The 19103-nt window shown below is 38.4% G+C and overlaps 1 pseudogene across 1 annotated transcript; it reads right to left on the bottom strand.

The window, feature by feature from the left end:
• Window positions 1–343: 343 nt before the first annotated feature.
• Window positions 344–3814, bottom strand: LOC149246102 (uncharacterized; annotated as a pseudogene). Its single transcript, XR_016266517.1, has 4 exons — window positions 2935–3814; window positions 2471–2622; window positions 2222–2351; window positions 344–2124 (listed from the first exon to the last, which is right to left on the bottom strand). The product of XR_016266517.1 is annotated as an uncharacterized LOC149246102 (transcript).
• Window positions 3815–19103: the final 15289 nt, after the last annotated feature.

Below are 19103 nucleotides of genomic sequence, written 5' to 3'. Positions count from 1 at the left end.
AATTAAAGATGCATCTGTAATCCATGCACGTTAATTAATTAAACAAATGCTTTGATTAATTAAAACATAGAAGCCCTCGTCGTCTAGTTTGAAGTTTCAAAACATTGGATCACTGCTTCGCTTCTGTGATTCAGCTTTTAGCAAAACGAAAATATGATAATAAGCACTAATCCTATATATGTTCGCTCATATAATTAACGAATGCCAGCCAATACTTTTTCATTTTACTCTCTGGAGTTTAGCAATCTACAGCCTGCTAGATTCAGAAAACGGCCTGAAGCCCAAGAAAACAAAGGGGAAAATTAAGAAAAAACAACACAGTATTCTCACTTCACATGTAGAATTCTGCAAACGGTTGCAGCGGCTTTATTAATTCACAATATTATTGAAAATTGACACACATTTATGCTTCTAGTGCACACAGAAATCCAGAAGAATCAATCTCTCTGAAACAATACTTGAGCCAAATATGAACAATGCATGCACGCGTATTATTTTCTCACTGATCTGGGTTGCCGATGAGCTTCATGACCCCAAGTATTATATATATATATAATACGTGTTGTTTTCTTTCAGTCTGCGTTTTTTGTATCTCACCTATTTACAGATCAACAGATTAAAAATTAAATCATCTATAACCTGGACACTGGACACGATCACTACTGTAATTTTATTACATCTGAGTCATCCACGGCTGCGAGTTTGTGAGAATTTCAGAAATCAATCTGTGGAATATGTAAACCCATGAAAATTAGTAATGACTAACTAAACCTGGCACTGAAAGTTGTACTAAATTTGGTCCAGAACTGCAGCAATGCGGTGGAAGTCGGGATCAGACAACGGAGTACTGAGCATCGTGGCCGTCCTGTCACCAAGTACGGGGTATTCAGTGTTCTGAAGCTGCTGCCATGATATTGGAAAAATGGCGGAATTTAGGGCAGCGTGGTTAGGGTTATTAATGTTGTCACTAGATACTAGATCTTGAGACTTGGAGTCTGTTGTAATATATATTGGCAGTGTCTCCTCTTGGGTGTGGCTTGAAAACGGAGGCAGCATTTCAGACCACTTAACGGCGTATTCGGACTGATCAGCTCTCTCCAAAAATAGCGGAGCCTTTCGTTCATTTTCAGAGGTGATGTCAGTTGCATCTAGTCTCTCACCGAATCCCCAAAAATGGCCGAAGGCGGCGCCATTATTGACCTCAAGATTGGCGGTACTGCTGTTGCAGCTGCTGCTCCTGCTACTCGACCTCACATTATTATTATTATTATTATCGGTATTGTCCCAGTACTGAGCTGATCCTGCTGCGCCTGATCCATTCATGCAATTAGTGCCTGCGTTGTCCAGCAAATCCTGGTCGAGGGATCTTTCGGAGTATAGCAAAGAAGAAAGGCAGGGTCCCGGTCTGTACATGGATGGATTCGCCATTATCGAATTATAATCACAAACATCGCTTGAAAAGTCCGGAATGCATCTGACACGGCCTTGGCAGGACCTTGACCTGGCCATGGCATCAAGTTTTCTGTAGGGAAACCTACGGATCGATTCGGAGCCTGCAATACCCATAAGACGGGATTATCGATCAGCTTCTGATCTCTTTCACCAGTGAAACCTTGGCTACTGGTTTGATTAATGAAATTGAAACCAGCCTCGACTGAAGTGGGCGTAGCATTAACACTATTAAATCTTTCCAGGAAGAATTCTTTGGGCAGAGAGAAATTGGCAGCACTAGCAGTAGAAGTAGCAGTAGTAGTAGTGGTACTGTTGGAATTGATAAATCCATTCTGCAGCATTGCTTGGGAATCGCTAGCAATCAAAGTGTTGTCTTCAACGGCAACATGAAAAAATTTAGGATTGGCCGTATCAGCCCTAGGAATTGCATTCAGATGCTTGAATTCGTTCCCTGCAGAAACATGAGATTCGTCCATGGCTGCCTGAGTTTCGACCTTTTTATTGCTGTTATCGTTCTTAGAATCCCCTGCCTCGGCATTCACCTCGCTGAGAGGCCTGTGCGTGTTAGGATCTATGCCTCGTTGCCTAAGCTTCTTTTTAATGCACGAGTTCCAGAGGTTCTTGATCTCGTTATCAGTTCTTCCGGGCAGGTGTGTTGCTATTTGAGACCACCTGTGTGGCAAGCAAATTTTTTTCTTCAATATAATTGCACCCAATAATCCACAACTATTATGAACTCCGCCATTACTTGCAAGGTCTTTGACATTACCTGTTCCCGAGGACTGAATGCAGTTCAACAATGAGATTTTCTTCCTGCGGAGAGAATGTGCCTCGCTTCAGATCTGGTCTCAAGTAGTTGATCCACCGAAGCCTGCAACTCTTCCCGCAACGCTGGAGGCCTGCGAACAATAGAAGTACAAAATGGAAATTATTTATCAACTCAGCAAACTGAAATCGACTTTATGCGATTGTTTTTGTGTGTGTTTTTTTTTCGATCAAACCACTGAGCAAACATTACCAGCTTGCTTTGGCACTGCACTCCAGCATCCATGGCCGTATTTGGTAATATGGCGCACCAGCTTCTCATCCTCTTCCGGAGACCACAAACCCTTCCTGAGTTTCTGTTTGTAGCAGCACGAGTGGCGCCCCATTACTGTTCGTACCTCCCCACTGATTCACACATAACAAATTCCATGTCAGTTCAACTAGCTACCATTCACGGCTCCCTGGAACCTATTAATCATCGACTTCCAAAACATTTTCAGCATGAATTCCAACATTAAAAAAAAATGGTTTAAATTGAATGGAACTCAAGAATTAGGCAGTTCAAGATCCGTTTCCCAGAGCATTAATTTCTAGGGCATGCATATTTGATTTCAATTACTGCCATACGCCAATTTTCTGCTAATTAATTCTCCTGCCATGTTTATCTATGGGTTGATTGACAATGAATCAAAACGAATCATTAATTCATATTCTTACCTCTTCGATTCTCAGCTTATTATATACAGCTAACAATTCAGAGAATTATTAAATCCCGGTACTCTGAAAGAAAGCTATGGACTGGGCCGCCTTTTTAGACTAGGTACAGAGGCTGTAAGTCACCAACTGGGTGGAGTTTCTCGTTTGTGGCCGAAGGGGATTAGGGATCAGAGAGTAACTAGGCCCAGAGGTTGAGCAATAATCCATCCAACAACAACATCAACTGGCTAGAGTTTTTTTCTCGTCCGTATACCGGTTTAAACTGAACTCGTCGTGGTGCGTGCAGCCAGTACGAGTTGGGGAAGGAGGAAGAGGAGTGGGAGGGTGAATTAATGAATGAATCCAGGGCCTCCTAAGTAGTAGTAGTCCCTTTAGACCCTCGGCCCCTCCCACTGAATTATCTCCACAATGGTGGGGGCTCCTGATTGAAGGCAAGGAAACCAGGGCGTCGATCACAAACGAATTAAAACAGAAGCAACAGCTAGCAGTAGGCAAAACCATGAACAGTACTTAACATTAATACTACAAACATTGCCACGTCTGATAATCATAATCTCTCTGAACATAACTTTGTACACTAAAAACACTGCTTAATCGTCAAGCCAATTATGAGGCCTTAAACCTCCATAGTTAAGTGCACTCCAAGGCAAACATTTCAATAATCTGGCCATTCGGTTGGAGACAATCTATATACAGCAAGATGCCAACAGGGTGTAAGGGCTGGTTCATTGGTTAACCGCAGAGGTAGAGCACCGACAGGCACCGGCAGAAGATACAGGTCAAATTTAGAGATGGGTCTCCGCATGAAACCTGACTAGAAATTCAATCAACGTCGTCGGGTTTACGAGGGGTGGATTCGATTGGGGTGGGATTTCCCATCAAACCGCCGAGCATTGGTTGCGAAGCTAAATCATTTTGCCTCCATCTTAAGTCTGTGGAATTTCAAACCTTTCTAATTCACAGCTCCAAAGATTTCACGTCAGAGAATCCTGTTCATGGGTCCTACAATTGAGCGATTCCAGCCTCGGAGGGCCCTATTTGATTCTTCTGTTAAAAATAATGGACCGGAAAATATATAAGAAATATAAAATCCCGGGGAAGATTAGCCAGAAGCTTCGTTGCGGAGATTTGAGCCCGTTTTTCATCCTTTTGTCAGATCTGGCAATGGGATTATCCTGCCGTCTTTTTAGTCATCAACCTCCGGGATTTGAGTTCGGTGATCAATTTAACCGTGACATCCATGGCCCTACATTCTCCTTCTAGGAGAAAGGCTTCTTTCAGCACGAGATCAGATTAAGATTTTCAATTTGCTTCTTTACTCCAATGCCCGAACACCATCTCTTTCTAATTTCATGTATAATACATCATCGGATTCTGGGGCATTTCAGTGTTCCCGTTTTTAGAGGAAATAGGACCCCCATCACATATACATATACAAACTAACTACTGACATCTCTATACAAACTAACTACTGATGTATCTCTGTACTTTTGATATTCCGCTGTGAAAATCACGTGTAGAGGAGAGGGTAGATTGTTTGTTTGAAAATCTTGAAGGGAAAGTCAGGTTTCCATAATCAAATATGTGAATGAGGAAATGAAAGTCAATTCTTCCGGTACCTGTACAGATTCCATTCAGATTTTGCAAATTTTTGGTATTTCGACGTAGAAAGCACCTTCAGGGTTTTTGAATAAAGTTGCAATATATAATGATAAAATGTCTTATTATCATGAAAGTACTACCGGAATGAGTAAGAGACTCCGAGGAAATAGTACTAAATTAGTGATGTCTCTGCAAACGTCATACACAAAGATGAAAGATATTCTTAGTTGATAATGAGATTCGAATAAATTGATTAGCCCTTATAGGGTCGCGGTGGTACGCCAAAACAGGACAAGATATCAAGATTACATTCAGACTTTGTATTGCTTTGTTTTAGTTTCAAGTAAATTGATGTGAATGCAACCCAATGTATGAGGAGGCTTGACACACATTTTTATTCATCTTGGAATTGCAGCATTCCCTCTTTTTCTTTGTTACAGTTTTCTAATATTGAAAACAAACATACGAGTTCAAATTATTTTGGGATTGGGTGCGTAGGTTGACATTCATATAAAAGTAGATAAATAGTGTATTTCATTGAAGCAGCACATAGGAAAATGATTAAAACCACTTACTCAAAATAAATACAGATTAATTTTTTAATTTTATGTATTATGACTATGGTAATTCATAGTAAATTAATTTATGAGAGATTCTTTAACTTAAATCACATAGTATATCATTTGTTTACGCATTTCGAACCAACTAGTGTGGTTCATCCTGAGGACAAGTTGAAAAAACAGATCCAGCTTAGCATGTTAAATAGTCTGAGCAGAGTCTCCAACGGCTAATTCGACCAACGACTAATTTTGACCTTGGGACCAAGGTCAAATTATTAATATTATTATTACTATTATTTATTTATTATTTTTATTATTATTATTATTCAAAAATAAAATAATTTTAATTGGTGTTAATGGTTAGTAAATTAATTAATTAATTTTAAGATTTTGTTCTCATGTTTTAAAAGATGGGGATTTTTTTTTAAATTTCTTTAATTTCATAATTTAATAAATTAGGCAAATTACTAGTGTTACTAATATTTTGAAATTGAGATAATTTTTGCAATATAAATTAGTTAGCTAAGTTATGTTTTATTAAGACATTTATTTATTTATTTGTGTGAGTAAAAAAGGTATATTTAAATATGTAGAAGTTATAGTAATAATAATAAAAATTCACCATTATAATAGTAAGAGTAAAAAATCACCCATACTTCAAAATGAACCTAATTATTGATTCCTTGTCTCTTTCTATATTAAAATATTACAAATTAACCCAAACTATAAAACATTCATTACAAGTTAACACAAATATAAAACATTTATATAAAATAAAGTAATTATTTTTTTCACTTATGTTCACCCTAAAACTATGACATTTATGGAACCTACCATTACAAGAAAATAATGATATAATACATTTGTAGTAATGAATCTTTTTATATAAAAATCTTAAAGTAGGAAAAAGGTTAGTTCATTTAAAATTTCATAATTGTATTACTTTTTTAACTCATTATGTAAGTGTATATAAAGTCATTGCTTTAGGGTTAAGAACTTGCACTTTGAATTTCTCATTGAGATGCAAATTTGTGATATAATTGGTGTGGCTTAAGAGAGATGTTTTCTATAATGAATATATTATGGTTGTAAAATTAGATATTTTCCACTCATATAATCCAACTACAATATTAGAGATTAGAGATGTATTTAAAGGTAATCATAATTCATTTGGTTTTTTGGATTTGTGTATATATTTTGTTAACTAAATTATGAGTGTTTTTAGTTCGAGTGTTTTTTAGTAAAAGGTTTCAAATATGATGTCTTTGACATTTATTTTGATTTTGATTCACTTAAAGTTTTGTGTATATTTTTTTTAACATATATTAATATGAGTTTCATTAGCTAAAGGTGCCAAACACAATGTTGTTAAAAAAGGTTTCAAATGTGATGTCTTTGATATTTATTTTGATTTTGATTCACTTAAAAAATATCTTCGTGTGATGGATCGAGAAGCTATTTAGTGATATTGAATTAAATATTAGTAAATGATCTTATTATATCATCTTATATCATTTTCTTTATTAGTACATTAATCTTCAAATAGAGTTTAAGTACTAGAGCTTTTGCATTAAACCTAATGATTATGGGATTAATGATTAAGGTTTAATGACTATGGGATCAATGATTACACTTATTTAATTGCTAAGGTAGAGAAACGAGTCAAATTTTGGTGTATAAATGTTTATTTAATGGGAGGGAGGCTCTTGATCAAATCATTGCTAAAGGAAGTTCTAATTTGTTGGTACTCATCTTTTATTTCTAAAGGGGTATTAGATAAAATCAACAAGAAAAACATTTGATCCAAATGGTATAGAAATAATGAGTGGGGGTATTTTATTTGTCAAATGGTGGATCATTTCAAAACCAAAAAAGATAGAAGGCTAGGACTTTAAGAATATATACCATTTTGAGATGGTTTTGGTAGCCAAGTTCACATAGAGGTTTATTACAAATAAGATGATGTGGAGTCAAGTTGTACCAAAAGCATACATTGAACTAGATTAAGTAGAAGTTTTGTTTAGAAACCTTTCAATAATATATCTATAATATATCAATTATTTGGATTCCCATTATACTAGAGTTCCCATTGGTAGGGAATTCAATGGTAAAATGAAAGTTGGTTAATCACGTGGGTGTGAATTAGTTACAACAATGTACCAATATTCAATTATTACATTGTTGCAAAATGGTTGCTAGTTGCAAGAGAGAGCATTGTTAGTCTGGTTAGTATAAAATATAAACAAAATAACATGAGCAAGCATATGAATACAAGATAAAAATGTTGTACCATAAACAAAGATAACAAACACAAAGATAAAACGGAAACATAATACTCTTTATTAATCTGGTGGGTAGGAAATACAATAAAAGCTCTTATTCAACATGATAGGGATATTTTGGTGAACAATTGGTGCTCTAAAGCCCTCTTAAAGGGGTGTCCCTCTATCCAATCCTTTTGAAATGACTCTCTCTCCTCTCACAGAATCCATAAAGAATCCTGAGATTGTGAATACTCTAAGCAATGGAATGTTGAATACACTAGGAAATGTGGGAAACATAACGTTACTCAATAATTCTTCTCTACTTTGGTCCCAATCTTCTTAGTATTTAAAGGCACACCTCAACCCTTCAGATCCCCCTAGCTCATTAATGAGGCTAATGATTGGAGGATAGGTTTTGCTCATCGTGCATGGATTGGTCCAAGAATGGGCAATGGAGTCTGTGTTGTTAAGAAGATAATGTTCACTGAATATGACATGTCAAATGAGCTACTGAGTTGGCACTTTGGTGGATCTGTGTGGCTGTCAAAGGAAAACTCACAGTTATCTATGAAAAATAGTCTTGTGGTGCTTACATGGTTTAATATTTTAAATGAACCTTTAGGGGGATTTTAAATTTTAGTTTTTCATGATGTTTCCATTCCCAAATAGTACAAGTTTACATGTTGTTTCGTGCCCTTGAGTGTAGGCTAACATATAAAAATGAGTGTACAATTTTTCCATGATAACAATTTCCCTCTAATGTATGATGTTATGAGAAAATGTATAGCCAAAATACAACACGTTTTTTTTGTGCTTGGCGATGAGTCCTTCTAACTTCTAGAGATAGAGTGCCTTGTGTGGAGAGAATTCATGGGGTCTAGAGTACCTTGTGTGGAGAGAATTCAAGGGGTCCTTCAAAATATTGTGTTATAGGCTATTTTTTCAAGCCTAATCAATCAACCTCCTAATGGGATCATTCACATCCTATTCCCCCTTTACATCATCATTGCACAAATCCCTATGCCTGACTCTCTCATTCCCCACGGTTTCTGCCCTGAACTGCATCATCTGAGCTAGTTTTAGGACCAACACACGTTGGCCTCTTGTTGGACGATGTTCACCTACAGGTTGCTCCACTATGAACTGTGTTGATCATCCACAGGTTGTTCTCCTTGCACTTATGTTGGCTCTAGAAATTTGAGAAAAAAACAGAGAGAATCCTGAAGCCTCCATTTCCAAAAGCTTCCAGGATCTGTTGTAACCATTTACCTTAAATAAATTGATTAGCCTTTATAGGGCCGCAGTGGTACGCCAAGACAAGACAAGATATCAAGATTACATTAAGATTTTGTATTTCTTTGTTTTAGTTTCAAGTAAATTGATGTGAATTCAACCCAATGTATGAGGAGGCTTGAGACACATTTTTACTCATCTTGGAAGTTGGGAATTGTAATATTCCCTCTTTTACTTTGTTACAGCTTTATAATATTGAAAAAAACATACGACTTCAAATTATTTTTGAATTGGGTGCTTAGGTTCACATTCATGTAAAAGTAGATAAATATTGTATTTCATTGAAGTAGCACATAGGAAAATTATTAAAACCACTTATTCAAATAAATACATAAGTAAAGATTAACTTTATATATTATGATGATTGTAATTCATAGTAAATTAATTAATTAATTTTAAGGTTATGTTTTCATGTTTTAAAAGATGAGATTTTTTTTTTTCAATTTTTTTAATTTCATAATTTAACAAATTAGGCAAATTACTACTGTTATTAATATTCTGAAATTGAGATAGCTTTTGGGTGCAAACTAGCTGGCTAAGATATGTTCTAATAAGGCACTCATTTCTTTATTTATGTGAGTGAAAAAGGTATATAAAGGTACCTAGAAGTTATAATTGTAAGTTGTAGTGGTAGTAATCCAACTCTACTTATATCTCAAAATGAACTTAATTATTGATTCCTTATCTCTCTATATAAAAAGATTACAAATTAGCACAGACATAAAACATTTTATAAAATATAATATTTTTTTTTACTTATCTTCACCCTGTGACGTTTATAAAATCTACCATTACAAGTGTTGTAGCATTATTGGGTTTTGGTGAGTTAGCATTTATTAGTTCAAAAAAATGAAAAAATGAAAATATATTTTAAGAAAATGTTAAGTTAGGATATGGACAAAAAAAAGAATAAACAGACAAAATGTTAGGAATAATTTGATGAATAAGTCCATATCAAATAAAATGTTAGAATAGATGCCCTAAAAAGGGAAGGCACAAATAAAATGTTAGATTAGAAATAAAAGAAAAAAAAAATTGAAAGTGTTGCATATCCAAGTGCCATTACTCTTAGTCAATTTTATTTTTGCAAATAAAGTTGTGTACAGATTGTTTAAATGGCACACTAGTTCATACAGTCCAATCGTATAGTTTAATCATGATTGGATTAGATTCAAATTGTTTGTAAATAGGTAGCAAATGAAATTGGCTCAACAGTTTAATCTAATCCAATGGAAGCAATAAGGGATAGAAGTAGATTAATCATTAAAAGGAAAATGTTGAGTTGCTAGTCTAAATGCACTCGGGTGACTAAGATTACAAAAAATGTTAGGGAAGTTAAGGGTAGGTAGAGAAATAAAATGAAATTTGAGCATGATAGGATTTTTATCCTAAGTTAAAACATTGGATATTTGTGTATGTACCAAATGGTTTTAATTAACCATAAATGTGTTAAATCTCAATGATATTCACACTTTATCCATTGATTCACCCCACACCTGTCACATCTGCCATATCTGTTTCGACCCCACCATCACCTTCCACCTCACTCCATTAAACTCCCTCCATTTTCCTTTGATCATCGCATCTCCCTCCGATCTTATGGCTTATATTGCTCCTCAGCCCTCCCTTCCCATCTGAATGTTATCAGGGGGCGGGGGCCGGGGGGGGGAGGGGTTTGAAGTCAGTAGTTTTAGAAACTGCCTTCTGAAACTACCAATCCCCACTCCTAGTTGTTCGGGACTTAAAATCCCAAACTGCTTACCACCTAAACTCATCCCTGAATGCGGTTTTCAGCCTCCTCCATCACCACTGCTCCCATGTCATTATCTACATCAATACTTACATCACTTCCTCTATCCCATCATCCTTACGTGGACCAATCTTCCGCCTGTTTGCCCATTATCCATTTAATTCACCACCCCTTGTAAATCAATATTCCATCAATCTGTTTCTCAGTCTTGTTGGAGAATTAATATGAATTTAGTCATTTATTAACAAACTTGCTCCATTTTATGCCTTCTAAACCATGTTCTTTGATAAAAATTGTTACATAGTGCATTCCCGTAACTCAATTGATCACTAGATACTTGTATCTTACAGTCAAAATGACAAATTCACCATTCAAGCAAACTTTTTGTCCTGTTCACAAGCAAGCCAACATCCAGGCTCACTTAATCTATTTCAATTGTAATGGTTTTATGTTATCACTATAATTTAGCCAAATCCTTCCTATTTCTATCACCTTCAGTTTGTAATCCAATCACCAGAATGCCTCCTAAGGGGAAGGAAGTTGTAGAAACCCCAAATCCTCTCATTCATCCACAAGTTGATTTCCATCATACTCCCTTGGCTAACAAAGACTATAAAATCCATGAGTCCTTGTCCGAATTTGACTTATTTGAGATCTATTGCTGGGTGGAGGACCAATTCATTGATCAAATGGATGAAATTCGATTTTGGGACTCCCATCTTCCTCATTACATCTTCCCTCAAACCCATGGAGCACTTGAATTTGTCAGAAAATTTCATGCATCTTATGACCCCAGTCAAAGAGCTATTATCTCACCTATAAGAGAAATCCTGTGCTCCATCAATGCCCAGTCCATTGACCAGATGTTACAGGCCCCAACTATTGTGCCAAACACTCCTTTTTCTCATGAAAGCCTAACAAAAGCCTATCAGAAACTAGATTTCACTAAATAAGCTCAACTAGTAGAACTTTTCCTAGCTATAGATAGCCCTCTGCCTAAAAGAAAGCCTCACTATGATTCATCTATGTTCCCAAACAACACCAAGCAAATTACCACCATTCTCTCGTATCTCCTTGGTTACTATTCTAATCAATATGTATATGAAGCCATCATTGGTTTCTTGTCTATCTTTTCTACTGGTTCCAAACCCACTGTTATTTTTAACTTTAGTAAATTTCTAGCTGAGGCCATTCATGAACAATTTGTCCAGTTCCATACTCAAGAGGTATTCAAGTATGCTTCAGTACTTGTATATCTTTTTATCTATTTTCAGGGAGACAATTTTCCATTAAATTTGCAAAATATAGATGAAGAAGGGAACCAACAATCAGTCATCTTTTGGACTTCTATGGGAATGAAGGAGAGAGAATAATTTTCTTTTTTTTCCGAAGAAAAAAGCATAAACTTTTTATTTAGCATATAAAAAGTTTACAAACAGTTGATATCTTTTGTAGTCCTGTTGGCACCCATATGTGCTATTTGTACATCTGAAGAGTAAATAACCCAAAGCATAAAACTCCGTCCCTTTACGACTGATTGATCTGTCCTGTAACTCGCTAGTAGAAGCAAGTATGGTCTTCCTCCCTACAGGAGGCTTTTAAAACAAAAAACAGAGGGCATGTATACCCCGGAGTCTCCTTTGAAAAAGGAAAAACAACCCCATACAAAAATATATAATGAGTCTTTGAGTAAAAACTGAAAGCTGTACAGAAAGGTTTTTTGATTGTTTGTAGTGCTGCATATATATAAACAAAAACGTGTAAAAAGACATAATAAAAAACTGAGTGCAAAAATTCCTTTAGCCTGCGGGACTGCTGATAAAAAAGTGATATTTCCTCGATCATAGAGGAGGAGTAAAAGGAGCCTGATGTGAAGAGAAAGTATGCCCCTGTCTGGATTCTGCTATTGACCATACGCCCAGATCTTGCTGTAGACCAGCCTTAGAAAGCTGGTCTGCTTCCTCGTTCTTCTCCCTGTAGATGTGGCAGATAGATAAACTGTTCAAGGATGACTTTAAAAACATGATTTCTTCTACAAGAGTCTTCAGAATCTGATTTTTACAGGATGCATTTCCATTAACCCATTTAATGACATTCAAAGAGTCTCCAAAGATTTGAATTGTGTAGATTTGTCTTTGAAGCAACCAGCAGAGGAGAAAGCGCAAAGCAGATAGCTCAGCATAGTTGTTTGTACCAGGACCTAGCCCTACAGAAGCCTTTAGAGTATGATCATGGTTTAAGTGAATGCATATGCCGGCCCCAGCTTTGTTATTCTGAGATGCTCCATCAAAGAATGCCCAAGGAATGCCCTCCATTATAGAGACAGGCTTTTGTTTCTTTTGAGTATCTTTAGGAACAGGGATCGGGATGGCAGAGTAGATGGAAGCACAGTTTATGGCAATGGTGGCTGTGGGAGTGTCCTTTTCTTGAAACAGACATTTATTTCTTGCTAGCCATACTCCCCAAAAGAAAATAAGGGGCAAGTTCCTCATGTTTCCCTCCGGATAGGATTGCCACCACTTCCTCCAAGATTCCTCCAATGGACCTAGACCCCACTGAGCTTTAACCTTAAGTAAACAGGTTACCTCCTCCCATATTTCTTTTGTGACTGAACATGCTGTAAAGAGATGACTGATTGATTCCTCTTCTGTCTTGCATAAGGGGCACCTCCCAGGCCCAACTAGATATCTGGCTTGTAAAATGTCCCAGGTAGGGACTTTTCTTTTTAAAATGCACCATAGAAAGATCCTGGCCTTAGCTGGGCATTTTAATTCCCATATGTTTTTCGCCCACCAATCTGGGGCTCCCCATCCTTTCTTTGCCATTAAGAAGGTATACCCATCTTTTGGGGAATAATCTCCTGTTTTGCCTTGCGCCCATATTAGATGGTCTGGTTCATCTTTTAGCCTGACATTTGAGCGATGCAGTTCTTGGATGTAGGAAGCCCATTCGTTCTTCCACCTGATATTCAAATCTAAGTCTTCATCATTTTTCCAAGCCTGGCCCCAGATTGTAGAATGACCTACTTTCTCCACCTGATTTAGAGTTGTAATACCTTTATTATCAAGATGTCTGAGAAGACCAGGTGACAGGGCATATGCTTCATTACAGCCTACCCAAGGGTCTCTGCTAATTCTGATTTGTCTTCCATCTCCCACTTTCCATGCCAAACCTTGCTCAATCACAGAGAAAGCCTCCACCGTGGCCTTCCAAATGGCTGAGATATTCTTTATTTTCTTGTCTTGACTTCGAATCCACTCTTCCAAAGGAGTTGGGTCAATGTACTTCCTTTTAACCACCTTTGTCCAGAGATTCTCCATTGTGACTAGTCTCCATCCTGATTTAGCTGCTAGAGAAAGGCTGAACTCAGGGAGCCTTTTTATTCCCCAACCTCCCCTTTCTTTTGGTCTAGCCACCTTGTCCCATGCCACCCAAGGTAGTACAGAGGATTCTTTTGAGCCTGCCCAAAGAAATCTACAACACATTCTTCTGATTTTCTCCATCACTCCTTTGGGGATCCAAGTTAAAGCTGCCCAGTATACTGGAATGGCAAGCAAGACAAATTTTATTAGGGTCAATCTGCCAGCTCTTGAGAGCCACTTGAAACTCCAATGGGAAATTCTGGCTTCTATCTTTGCTATGAGCCAGTTCCAATCCTCTTTTTTATAAGCTGTCGGCTTCAACCAAAAACCCAAATATTTGAAAGGAGAGTCCAGAGGCTGGTGTTGGAAAGGGAAGAGATTTACCATCCTGGATCTTTCTTTTCTGTCAAAATCTGCCATACAGACTTGAGATTTTCTAGAGTTTATCTGCATTCCTGTAGCTTTCAGAAATAGATCGAAAATGCATTTAAACTCCTTAAGTTCATTATAGGATCCATTGGTGAAAATAAAGATATCATCAACAAAAAGCAGATGGGTAATAAAGAGATTTATTGCTACCTCAATACCTTTTACCTTCTCCTCTCTTCTTGCTTTGTGAATCAGTCTGCTTAGCCCTTCAGCCACTAGGAGAAACAAGAGAGGGGATAAAGGACAGCCTTGCCTGAGACCTATTTGGCTGTTGAAAAAGGGGGAGGCTGCTCCGTTGATCAGAACTGCAAAACTGACATTTGTGATACATCCCATAATCCAGCTGATAAAATAGTAGTTGAAGCCCAGGTGAGTGAGCAGCAGCCGGAGATAGAGCCAGCTTATTCGATCATAAGCTTTGGAAAGGTCTATTTTAAGAACAGCTCCCTTCTTCTTCTTCTGTTTGACACTGTGAATTACCTCCTGTGCTACTCCAATGGCTTCGTGAATTTGTCTTCCATCCAAAAAACCAAATTGTTCCATTGATATGTTTCTTGATAGAATGGGAACAATTCTGATAGCTATTACCTTAGCAATGATCTTGTATATACAATTACACAGGGAGATTGGTCTGAAGTCTTCAAAACTCTCCGGATCATCCTTCTTAGGAATCAGGGCTATAAAAGTAGAATTGAAAGGCCTATAGATTTCTCCTTTCTGTTTAGATTCCTCTACAACATCAGTAATTTCCGAACCTATTAGGTCGAAAAAAGATAGAAAAAGTTCAATAGTCCAGCCATCAGGACCTGGACTTTTGTCTTTGGCCATGCATTTCATAGCAGCTTCGACCTCCTCCTTAGTAACCGGAATTGATAACTCTTCTGCTTCTTCCTCCTCGACAAACCTTGGGAAACATTGAGCTGTTCTTATGACTTCTGCTAAGGTGGCCTCTCCTGGGTCTGAAAAAATATTCTGGAAATGCCTCTGTCCTAGACCAGAAAGATCTGAGAAAGAGCTTACCTCCCTATCTTCTTCATCTTTAAGTCTCCAAATAGTATTTGCAGATTTTCTTCCTTTGGCAAAATTATGAAAAAAACTGGTATTTTCATCCCCTGATTTTAGCCATATTGCCCTACTCTTAAGCCTCCATTCTTCTTCCTTGTCCAAGAGGATTTTGTTTTGAAGCTTCTCCAGATGAAGAATTCTGTCCTTTGAAGCCTGAGAATAATATCCCTCTTCCTCTGTACTCTCCAGTAACTTCAGCTCCTCCCTAATTCCAACCAATTCTTCATTTTGTTTCAGTTTCCTGTTCTTTGCCCATGTTATTGTCGCTTTTTTCAATCTTTTAAGGTTCTCCATGAACAGGAAGCTCTTGTTCTCTCTTGCATTTCTTTCCGGATGGTTCCACGTTTTCTTAAAAAGATTGATGAAGGATGGGTCTTGAAGCTAAGAAGGGTTGAATTTAAAGGGGGAAGGAGGCTTTGGGGGAGGGAAGGAGAGATCAAGGAAAATAGGGAAATGGTCTGAGTTGCCAATTTCCTCAACCCACTGTCTGAACATAGGGGCTTTTGAGATTAGGTCCTCTGATAACAGAAAACGATCTAATCTTTTGGCGATCCGGTCCTCCCCAGTTCTTCTGTTCCTCCAGGTAGGCTTAAGATTGACCGGGGCAGGGTCTATGAGATTATTTTCCAAAAAAAGGTTGAGAAAAAGATCTGATAGAAGGTCTTCCCTAGCTGAAGGACCCCATGCTTTAGCTCTGCCAATGGAAAAATTTAGATCACCCCCCACAATTAACAAAGAGGACTTCATCAAAGGTTTTGACAATAATTCTTCCCAAAAAATCTCCCTTCCTTGACAAGGGCCATATATGTTTACAATTGAAAATGGGTTGTTGAAATCAGGGGAGATAACCTCCATGCCCATAACTTGCTTCATCCCCCATTGATTTATGACCTTAATGCGACTGTCTCTATACCCAATTGCAAGACCCCCCGAGTGGCCTGATGAATCAATTGCAGAAAAGGTCCAGCCTGGCAAGAGAGCCTTTAACAAGGATTCTACTTCAGTAGCCTTCCCCAAGGTTTCTTGCAGAAAGAGAATGTCCACTTTTGAATTAAGGATCCAGTCTTTTAAGGCCAGTTTTTTAGGTTTACTGGCCAAACCTCTGCAGTTCCATGATGACAAAATCATTTTGTAACAGAGACAGGGGATTGCACTGCTCTAAGAACCCCGGGGATTGAGTATTGTTTCCCGTCTGCAACATCCAGCTTGGCTTTAAGCTTTGCCTTGGAAAGGTCTGATTTCCGGCCTCTCTTATTTTTGACATGACTCTGAGAGGCAGACTGACCTAAACCACCTAAAACATTTGACTACCCGGTCTTCCCTCCCATAGATCTAAGATTGTAAGGGCACGAGGTGTGAGGGACAGGGGGGGCAAGAGGGGGCCATATGTCATCACAATTCAAATCGAGGGACGGCATGGCAGCCGATATAGTGTCTACATCTGGAGAGGACTTTACATTTTCCATGATTTCGTTTACATCATTGATATGAGAGGGAGAGATTGAAGGCGAATCATGCATTGAAACAGAAACATGCTCAGGATTTTTAATAGGAGAAAGAGGGGGGCCTGAGCACATACCAATTTCCGGATCGTTGATTGGCATTTGGTCTGCGAGCGCCTCCTTTGCAATCTCCTCCTCTGCTTCCACCGGTTGCATTTCAGAAGTTTGAGCAGCTTTATCGACATGGGGGTCTTCTGAGATTTGCTCTTTTAGAGGTTCCTCGATCTCCATTGCAACTGATGTCTGCTTTACTATGTCTTCTTCCTCCTGAGGCGCTTGAGGTGGATAGTGTACTGGTTCTTTGAATACAGGGGTCCTCCGAAAGCGCCTCCTTCTTCTAAACAGTGGACAATCCTTTGCAAGGTGCCCGTATTCATGGCAGCGATGGCACCTAAACGGCAAGTGCTCATAATCCAACAACTGTTCGAACACATAATCTTTATACTGTAAATTGATTTTTTGGGCCAGACCTCTGCTCGGATTTAAGCTTACCAAGATGCGTGCCATTGCCCTGTTTTTTGTCTCCAAGAAGGACATATCTACTTCGAGGAAAGATCCCAGCCTGTTCCCAATGGTTTTGTACACCGTCTCTATCCAAAGAAATGAGGGAAGACCCGGAGCTCTCACCCAGACCGGGAACTCATCAGTCCTCTCTTTTATAGCATCAAAGAGAGGGTTCCATCTTTTTAGCAGAACCGGAATGTGCCCAATGTTCCAGTTTCGTTCAAGCACCCAGTCTGCCGCCTCCTTGTCCTCAAAACTGAGCTTGAACCATCCTTTTGCTAAACATTGTGCCTCGAAATGAAAGGGTCTATCCGTGACGAAACTATTTTCTCCCCATGATTGAAGAAATTCCGACGAGAATTTCTTTCCTCTTGCCCTTCCAACTAGGGTACATTCTGCAACAGCTAGGGTTTCTTCTATAGAAACCTCCATGCCTAGGACCACGTTCCCTACAATCTCCTGAGATCCAATAGGCATTTGTGGTTTTCTTTTTTCCCCTATATTCCTTATACCTTCTGCAGAAGCCCTGTTTTCCCCTCGGCCGCCAGTCCACTCAGGTTCCTCCTGTGCCGGCTCCTCATGGACATCTTCCTCCGGATGAGTCTGGACATGTTGCGAGAGAACAGGGTCAGTGGTCCCTGAAAAGAGATGGCCTACCCCCGCACCCTTGAGACCTCCTCTTTCTCCTGCTAGACTGTCGGGATGGCCCGCGAACCTCCTGCAAAGTTTCCTTTTGGCAATGGGGATTCTTTTTGCAAAGAAACCCTAGAGAGCGAAGGAAAACCACCAGAAACCCTAGATGTGCCAAGACCTGAAAAAAGCCCCAAATTTGAGAGATCTTCGAAACCCCTAGATGGAAAGATCCCGCTTGATTCTGCTTTGCCCTTGGGACAAGAAGAAGGGGCACCTTCTATTAGACCATCAATCGGATTCTCCTTTGTCACTTGAATTCAGGGAACCTGATTTCGTGTTCTAGGGCCTTCTCTACCTTGGTCCTTACTCTGATACAGAAAAACTGGTTTATCTTGCTGTGCGAAAGACTCCGACCTCGACAGTTCAAAAGCTCCAAAATATTGTTCTACATTCTGAGCTATGGGTTCCTTTCCCCACATTGAGAGAATGTCTTCCAGTTCCGGGTCCAGGTCCACCAATTCGTTGGGATTAACCATGGTTAGGGTAACCGTTACAAGAAAACGACAGCAGAACGGTCAAAGTGCCAGGCGTCTTTACCCTAATCTTGAGGAGCAAAACGGAATGTAAAACGGAAATATTGTAACTGTAGTGATTTCCTTTGAACTACAGTCACTTACACCAAAACAAAAAACACACCAACCTCCAGTTGCCAGTCACCCGGAAATGATGATTCCCTGCGCCCGGAGAGAGAATAATTTTCATATAAAGAGTTCATATAATTGTTTGCTCATGCAACCATTAATCTTCCAAGCAGCACTCTAGAGCCAAGAATTAGTGATGAAATTATAAAATTTATGCAGCCAGTTGACCAAGCCACAACAGGAGATTGGTACCTTTACCAAAATGATACAAAGATCATAGTCTATGGTTATGAGCTTCCACCTTTTAAGCTACCTAAGTACCTCCCTATGAGAATTTTTGCATTAGAATTTATTAGGCAGTTGCTCAATACAAATGAAGTGCATTTTGTGGCTGCAAAGAAGAAATCACAATTTAATCTAAAGACACAGGTTGGTCCTTTCATTTGTAACACTAGAGTAGTAGGAGAAGAAGCAGATAGGTTATTGAAAGTGATGAAGTTTGGTCTCAGATTTACTTGGTATTATGACCCAATGGGAGTGATTTCAAAACTTAGAGTATAAAAT

This window comes from Pinus tabuliformis, chromosome 7 (genome assembly GCF_031772625.1).
Source record: "Pinus tabuliformis cultivar Carrire ecotype Pingquan chromosome 7, CPIR1, whole genome shotgun sequence".
Taxonomy (NCBI): domain Eukaryota; kingdom Viridiplantae; phylum Streptophyta; class Pinopsida; order Pinales; family Pinaceae; genus Pinus; species Pinus tabuliformis.
Note: the sequence above shows the minus strand (reverse complement) of the source record. Positions and strands in the feature narration are given on the sequence as shown.